This window comes from Gossypium arboreum, chromosome 5 (genome assembly GCF_025698485.1).
Source record: "Gossypium arboreum isolate Shixiya-1 chromosome 5, ASM2569848v2, whole genome shotgun sequence".
Classification (NCBI taxonomy): Eukaryota; Viridiplantae; Streptophyta; class Magnoliopsida; order Malvales; family Malvaceae; genus Gossypium; species Gossypium arboreum.
In genome coordinates this window covers 10,503,231-10,511,741 of record NC_069074.1, presented here as the reverse complement: position 1 = coordinate 10,511,741, position 8,511 = coordinate 10,503,231, and the positions used below count along the sequence as shown (strand labels likewise).

Genomic DNA, 8,511 nt, shown 5'->3' with positions numbered 1-8,511 from the left:
ATATGTTTAGAATCCCTAATGAGTCTATTTTTAGGAGAAATCAACAGGAATATTATCCGAGTTCTGTACTGTGAGATAATTAATTTTTAGTGAAGAAGGGACGAAACTGTCAGACAGCAGAATAAGGGTGAATTTAAAGAATAAACTGTACTTAATGGCTAAACCAAAAATTCTGAAAATTTTATTGTAAGAAGATTTGTGAGTCTAGTTTCAGGAAAAATTAGCGGATCTTAATTTAGAATTCTGTAACTCAAGATATGAATTAGTAATGTATTAATGATTATGAATTGTATTAATTTAAGTAGTCAATGTGGTACCGAAATCTCGGCTAAGAAAGGACAAGACAAAGTCAACGGGAGTTAGCTCGAAAATTACGGTTTGTATTTCTATAATCGAACTTAGTTATTATTTGTCATATTTATATACATATGGCAATTGTTAGTGTTAAATTATGATGTTTACAATTGGAATTGATTGATTTTGGTATCGATGAATTTATTGAATTTATATTGATTGAAATTATTTTGATTGAATTTATATTGATTGAATTATATAATATATATGACTTATGTATAAATTTAAATATTGAATGAATGTTATATTGAAAAATATATTGATTGGAAATATGAGGAAATTGATATGAATATATGAGATTGTGATATTTGAATATTTGGTATTGAAAAGTAAATTGAATTGTATTGAATTATGAATTAATGTGCATAATTGAAATATATTTGTTGAATTGAATCAATTGTGAAAATGGGTAAATATATGTAATTATCGAATGAGATATTATGAAAGAATTATTAAATTGAGAAAGTGAATGAAATACCCTATTAACTAGTCGGGTTGAGTCGGATATAATTGGCATGCCATAGGATCTGAAAATGTACGGGATTTGCCGGCTTTATCGATCAGGCACTTTATGTGTCGTATTTCAGGCACCTCGTGTGTCGTTTTAGGCACTTTATGTAGCACCCCAAACCCGGCCCAGACGTAAAGGCCGAATCCGACGTGCCACTTTGAAGTCAAAAACCCGTGTTCCCTTTTTAGTGTTTTAAAAAGCCAAATTTTTGTCAAACTAACCAAGTGAATGGAAGCTGGGCACCAGGTAGGTATCCATAACAGAGGAGGTGAGCCATGAAGGTTGCTTAAGTACCAAGCTCTCCGATTGGATCCAATCCTAGACATGTCCACATCCATTGCCACACTTGGTTATAACAAGTTGAAATTTCTTTGAGTGGTTATCTTTGGTAAATTGAGTATTCGTGTCATCGTGTTATTTTAAAAAAATATCGTTTTGAAATCGTACCCTAAGTCTAGCCCATTTGAATTATTATCCATCAATTTAAAGTTGTTTAAAATAATATAATCCTAGAAAATCAAAGAAGAAAATAAAGTTAAAATGGCCTTATTACAACCCAAAAACTTAAATAGTAATTAAAAATAACTTAAGAAAACCAGTCTCTTTTCCAAACCCAAAAGTGTTCACAATGGCCACTCTGAATCCCCTCTGGCTCCAAGTCACCCACATCAAGGCTCACCTACAAGGTTAAATAAGGGGTGAGTTTTAGGAAACTCAGTGTGTAAGGAAAACCCATTCAAAGTCCAAGTCAGCTCAAGCCTATTGGGCCTAAGCCCATTCAGGTAATAGTGATACTGGGCCAGAGCCCTTTTCAGATTACAATAAACTGGACCTTAGCCCCTTATTCAGATAACAGTATGGCCCATAAGCCTATTTCAAAATACATGCAACATCAGTAAACATATGCAAGCCCATTTGGGAGACTACTCAACCCACCAACCACTACACTCCACCCGTACCACCATACACTCCATGTGGGAATAGCTCAACCCACCCATTAACACTCCTGATTCGACCTTGCTTTGCTCGATTAACGATAAATTGAGGCAAAGCCTCCGGTCGTGGACAAGCCACTTTCGTGCTTCCTCAAAGTCAATATCCCAATCCCATGCATCAGATAATAACAACATGGCATGCGATAAATAACAACGATCAAACATGCATTTAGGTTAATTTAACCCTAGGGGTATTTGGTAATTTATCTTTTAGGGGTAAAGCGTAAATTTTCCACTTTTAAAGGTATTTGATAATTTATTCTAATTTAGGGTTTTTCATGCATTTTCCTACCTTTCGCCAATTCTAATTTTGGCTAAATTAGAATAAAAGTTCTGATTTTACCCTAAGAGATAAATTGCAGAAATACCCTAGGTTAAATTAACCTAAATGCATGTTTGATGTTGTTATTATTTGCATGCCATGTTGTTATTATCTCGATGCATGGACCGGATATTGACGAGGAAGTACCGAAAGTGGCTTGTCCACACATCGGAGGCTTTGCCTCAATTTATCGTTAATCGAGCAAAGAAGGTCAGTGAATCGTGGAGGTTAATGGGTGGGTTGAGCTATTCTCACATGGAGTGTATATGGTACGGTGGAGTGTAGTGGTTGGTGGGTTGAGTAGTCTCCCAAATGGGCTTGCATATGTTTATCGATGTTGCATGTATTTTGAAATGGGCCTATGGGCCATACTGTTATCTCAATAAGGGCTAAGGCCCGCTTTATTGTAATCAAAAGGGCTCGCCCAAGATCACTATTACCCGAATGGGCTTAGGCCCAATAGGCTTGAGCTGACTTGGACTTTGAATGGGTTTTCCTTACACATTGAGTTTCCTAAAACTCACCCCTTATTTAACCTTGTAGGTGAGCCTTGATGTGGGTGACTTGGAGCCAGAGGGGATTCAAAGTGGCCATTGTGAACACTTTTGGGTTTGGAAAAGAGACTGGTTTTCTTAAGTTATTTTTAATTACTATTTAAATTTTTGGGTTGTAATAAGGCCATTTTAACTTTATTTTCTTCTTTGATTTTCTAGGATTATATTATTTTAAACAACTTTAAATTGATGGATAATAATTCAAATGGGCTAGACTTAGGGTACGATTTCAAAACGATATTTTTTTAAAATAACACGATGACACGAATATTCAATTTACCAAAGATAACCACTCAAAGAAATTTCAACTTGTTATAACCAAGTGTGGCAATGGATGTGGACATGTCTAGGATTGGATCCAATCGGAGAGCTTGGTACTTAAGCAACCTTCATGGCTCACCTCCTCTGTTATGGATACCTACCTGGTGCCCAGCTTCCATTCACTTGGTTAGTTTGACAAAAATTCGGCTTTTTAAAACACTAAAAAGGGATCACGGGTTTTTGACTTCAAAGTGGCACGTCGGATTCGGCCTTTACGTCTGGGTCGGGTTTGGGGTGCTACATAAAGTGCCTAAAACGACACACGAGGTGCCTGAAATACGACACATAAAGTGCCTGATCGATAAAGCCGGCAAATCCCGTACATTTTCAGATCCTATGGCATGCCAATTATATCCGACTCAACCCGACTAGTTAATAGGGTATTTCATTCACTTTCTCAATTTAATAATTCTTTCATCAATATCTCATTCTGATAATTACATATATTTACCCATTTTCACAATTGATTCAATTCAACAAATATATTTCAATTATGCACATTAATTCATAATTCAATACAATTCAATTTACTTTTCAATACCAAATATTCAAATATCACAATCTCATATATTCATATCAATTTCCTCATATTTCCAATCAATATATTTTTCAATATAACATTCATTCAATATTTAAATTTATACATAAGTCATATATATTATATAATTCAATTAATATAAATTCAATCAAAATAATTTCAATCAATATAAATTCAATAAATTCATCGATACCAAAATCAATCAATTCCAATTGTAAAACATCATAATTCTAACACTAACAATTACCATATGTATATAAATATGACAAATAATAACTAAGTTCGGATTATAGAAATACAAACCGTAATTTTCGAGCTAACTCCGCTGACTTTGTCTTGTCCTTTCTTAGCCGAGATTTTCGGTACCACATTGACTACTTAAATTAATACAATTCATAATCATTAATACATTACTAATTCATATCTTGAGTTACAGAATTCTAAATTAAGATCCGCTAATTTTTCCTGAAACTAGACTCACAAATCTTCTTACAATAAAATTTTCAGAATTTTTGGTTTAGCCATTAAGTACAGTTTATTCTTTAAATTCACCCTTATTCTGCTATCTGACAGTTTCGTCCCTTCTTCACTAAAAATTAATTATCTCACAGTACAGAACTCGGATAATATTCTTGTTGATTTCTCCTAAAAATAGACTCATTAGGGATTCTAAACATATAACTTTAAGCCTTTAATTATTTTTATTCAATTTTTGGTGATTTTCCAAAGTCAGAACAGGGAAACCCGAATTCATTCTGACCTTATCTCACAAAATTCATTATATCTCATAATTTACAACTCAATTGCTTATACTGTTTCTTCTATAAGAAACTAGACTCAATAAGTTTTAATTCCATATTTTATTCATCCTCTAATTAAATTTCTACAATTTTTGGTGATTTTTCAAACATAGACTACTGCTGCTGTCCAAAATAGTCTTAGTACAAAATATTGATTTACTTTAATTTCAATTTAATCCTAACTAAATTCACTTACTTTTCTATCTTAATTCATACTTTATTTCTACTCAATTTTTAACCAAACTTAGACATAATTATCTATTTTTCATCATAAAACCATAATTTCGAAATTCTTTCAATTTAGTCCTTAAAGCATAAAACTTATGAATCACTTTACAATTCAATCCTTGTATCATTTTTAACTTGAATTTCTATCAATTTAGCCCTTAATTCATCATTTTATTTAACATGGACAATATCTAGAAATCTAATAACTATCAAAATATCAACTTAATTTCATCAAAACTTTGTTCTAAAACTTCTAAAACATCAAAATTAAGTAAAAAGGGCTTGATTGACTTACCATTAAAGCTTAAAGCTTCAAACCTTCAATTTCTCTTTTCTCCCTTTCTTTCTTTCTTTTTCTCCCCTGCTCTCTGTTTCGTTTCATTCTGTTTCTATTTCCTTTCTTTTGTTTCTTTAATTTATATAATATAATATAATATAATATAATATAATATAATATAATATAATTAAAACATAAAATATCTTTATTATATAATAATATAATAATTTAATAATATATTAAACATAAAAAATCTTAGATTTTTTCACGGTACACCGCCTCAATTTATACTTTTGTATAATTTCCTTTTAGTCCTTTTTATTTTCTTTTAATCTATAATTTAACTTTTACCTCTTATTCAATTTAGTCTTTTTCTTAATTACTCTTAATTAAATTAAATTCACTTAATTAAACTCTAATTAACTACTCATTTTACTTGTAAATATTTTTAATAAATATTTACTGAATTCATTTTTCAGAAACAGAGACCCAAAAATATACTTTTTCGGTAACGGTAAAATTCGGGTCATTACATTTACAACATTAGAAAATACACCCATTAGAGATTAGAATTCATAACACATTTAGAGAATTTTGTGTTTACGTTTTGTGGGTTCTTTGTTTTCGGGTTTTCGGGGTTTAGTTTTTATCTCCATCTTTTGTATTATTCGTTCTTTTGCCATTATAGTAAAATTATCTTTACCCGTGGTTTTTTATCCTCTTTGAAGGGGCTTTTTTACGTTAAATTTGTGTGTTCAATTTCTTAATTTATTCTGCTATTTTCTTGTTCGTTACTTAATCAGGTTAAAATCCTAACAAGTGGTATCAGAGCTAGTTTAATTTTCATAGATCAACCCGTTCAGAGATGACAACAACAAGGTTTAAAATTGAGAAGTTCGATGGTGAGACAAATTTCAATCTGTGGCAAGTTCGGATGATGGCAATTCTAGTTCAATCAGGCTTGAAAAAGGTTATCGGGAAAAAGCCTGAGAATCTAAATAAAATAGAATGGGAAGAGCTTGATGAAAAGACTTTATTTGCAATCCAGTTGTGCCTCACGAATACGGTATTGCAGGAGGTATTGATGGAGAAGACCTCATTTGCCTTGTGGAAAAGGTTAGAAACTCTTTATGCGACTAAGTCTCTAGCTAACCGTTTAGTGTTGAAAAAACGTCTATTTACGTTTCGCATGAACGAAGGTGAACTTCTTAGAGATCACATCAGTCAATTCATTACTCTTTTAAATGATTTAAAGAATGTTGAGGTTCATATTGACGATGAAGATCAAGCTATGCTATTATTGTGCTATTTACCCCCTTCATACAAGTCTTTTAGGGAGACCCTGATTTATGGCAGAGACAAACTCTCGTTGTAGCACCCCAAACCCGGCCTAGAAGTTATGGCCGGATCCGACATGCCACATCAAAAACGTTAAAAAAAAATTTCCATTCTAAGTCCAGAAAATCGTACTTGATGTTCAAAAGATTAATTCATTAAGGGTTAAAGTGAATGGAAGCTGTGCACCAGGTAGGAAACCGGAAAAGAGATGGTGAGTCCATCGGACTGCTTAAGTACCAAGCTCCCTTCGGATCCAATCCTAGACATGCATACCACCATTGCCACCCTTAACGTCATGGATATTTTTAAGAAACTGATTTGATTAAGTCATTTTTAGGAAAAGTGATTAATTTTGGAAAATACTTTTATTGCGGAAGCTTTGCTTGTTGTCGTGTTATTTTGAAATCAACTGTTATTTTTGAAAACGCGCCCTAAAGCTATCCAATTTCAACAGTTAAAATAAGTATTACCTATCTTAGTAATACATATTAAAACCATCAAAAATAATTAAGCGGCCTTATTACATTTTAAAACCCAAAACTTCAAACGTAAATAAAAGGATGTCCAGTTCACCAGAAGAAAATCAAACTTTCAGAACGGGTGGCCACTCCAATTCCCTCACGACTCCAAGCCCACTATGGTTGGGGATTTCTGCGTGGATGAAAATAAAAGGGTGAGTTTGGGGAAACTCGATGTGTAAGGAAAACCCATTCAAAGCCCAAGTCGGCTCAAGCCTAGGCCTAAGCCCATTCAGTAATGATGGTGCTGGGCGAGCCCTTTTCAGATTACAATAAACTAGGCCTTAGCCCTTATTCAGATAACGGTATGGCCCATAGGCCCATTTCAAAATACATGCAACATCGGTAAACATATGCAAGCCCATTTGGGTAGCAGTGGTCTTGGGCGAGCCCTTTTCAGATTACAATAAACGGGCCTTAGCCCTTATTCAGATAACGATGATGGCCCATAGGCCCATTTCAAAATACATGCAACATCGGTAAACATATGCAAGCCCATTTGGGTAATAGTGGTCTTGGGCGAGCCCTTTTGATTACAATAAACTGGACCTTAGCCCTTATTCAGATAACAAGATGGCCCATAGGCCCATTTCAAAATACATGCAACATCAATAACATATGCAAGCCCATTTGGGAGACTACTCAACCCACCAACCACTACACTCCACCCGTACCAGCCATACACTCCATGTGGGGAATAGCTCAACCCACCCACCCAACACTCCGATTGCTTGCCTTCTTTGCTCGATTAACGATAAATTGAGGCAAAGCCTCCAAGATCGTGGACAAGCCACTTTCAGTACTTCCTCCGTCAATATCCCGGTCCATGCATCGAGATAATAACAACATGGCATGCGATAAATAACAACGATCAAACATGCATTTAGGTCAATTTAACCTAGGGGTATTTGGTAATTAATCTCCTAGGGGTAAAGCGTAAATTTTCCATTTTAAAGGTATTTCAGTAATTTATCTATTTTAGGGTTTTCATGCATATTCCTACCTTTCACGTACTAACGTAATCACGTCTCGAGGGTTCTTACGAATTAGGCTGTTGGCCCATCATTCCAATTTTGGCCCATTAAGCCCAAAAATATCGAGGCACGAAATCATGCACTTTGCAGTCCAAATTTTGCAGCTTACCAAAAACATTAATCGATTTACCTCACGAGCATTCGCACACTCGCAAATCTAGAAAATACCGATTTTCGGCATTTCGGCTTTTGCCGATCTAGACTAAGAAATAGGGTGTTAGTTACACACCTGTTTGCGACGATATCTTGTGAGATCCACACACGAACCGCCTACAATTGGATTACTAACACGTTAATCTAATTATTCAAATACAAACTACGTATTAACCCCTTACAATATTCAGCCAACCACACCTACAGATCATTGTAAGCTTATAAGAAAACAATAAGCAACTCATTAACAAATTTTTGTCAATGTTTACCACATAATCATAATTTCACTGCAAGCTGTCTTCCTGAGCAACAGTCACTAAATCATTTATAAATGGAGCTACGAAACTCCAAATCAAGTGTCGTTAATTTTCCCTGAAAATAGACTCATATATCTTCTATCCATAAAATTTTCAGAATTTTTGGTTTAGCCAATCAATACCAGATTTTTCTCAAAGTTTCCCATGTTTCACTGTTTGACTAATCTGACCACCCTTCATTACGAATCAAATTTCTCATTGTACAGAATTCAAAATATGTTCTTGTTTATTTCATTAGAAACTAGACTCAA

At 33.9% G+C, this 8,511-nt stretch overlaps 2 long non-coding RNA genes across 2 annotated transcripts; one reads left to right on the top strand and one right to left on the bottom strand.

The window, feature by feature from the left end:
- The first annotated feature begins 318 nt into the window (after positions 1-318).
- On the top strand, positions 319-2,922 carry LOC128293336 (uncharacterized). Its single transcript, XR_008283512.1, has 2 exons — positions 319-376; positions 2,726-2,922. It is a non-coding gene; the product is annotated as an uncharacterized LOC128293336 (long non-coding RNA).
- An 830-nt stretch (positions 2,923-3,752) lies between these two features.
- LOC128293335 (uncharacterized) lies at positions 3,753-5,041 on the bottom strand. The gene is made up of 2 exons (XR_008283511.1): positions 4,919-5,041; positions 3,753-3,969 (listed from the first exon to the last, which is right to left on the bottom strand). It is a non-coding gene; the product is annotated as an uncharacterized LOC128293335 (long non-coding RNA).
- Between the last annotated feature and the right edge of the window lie 3,470 nt (positions 5,042-8,511).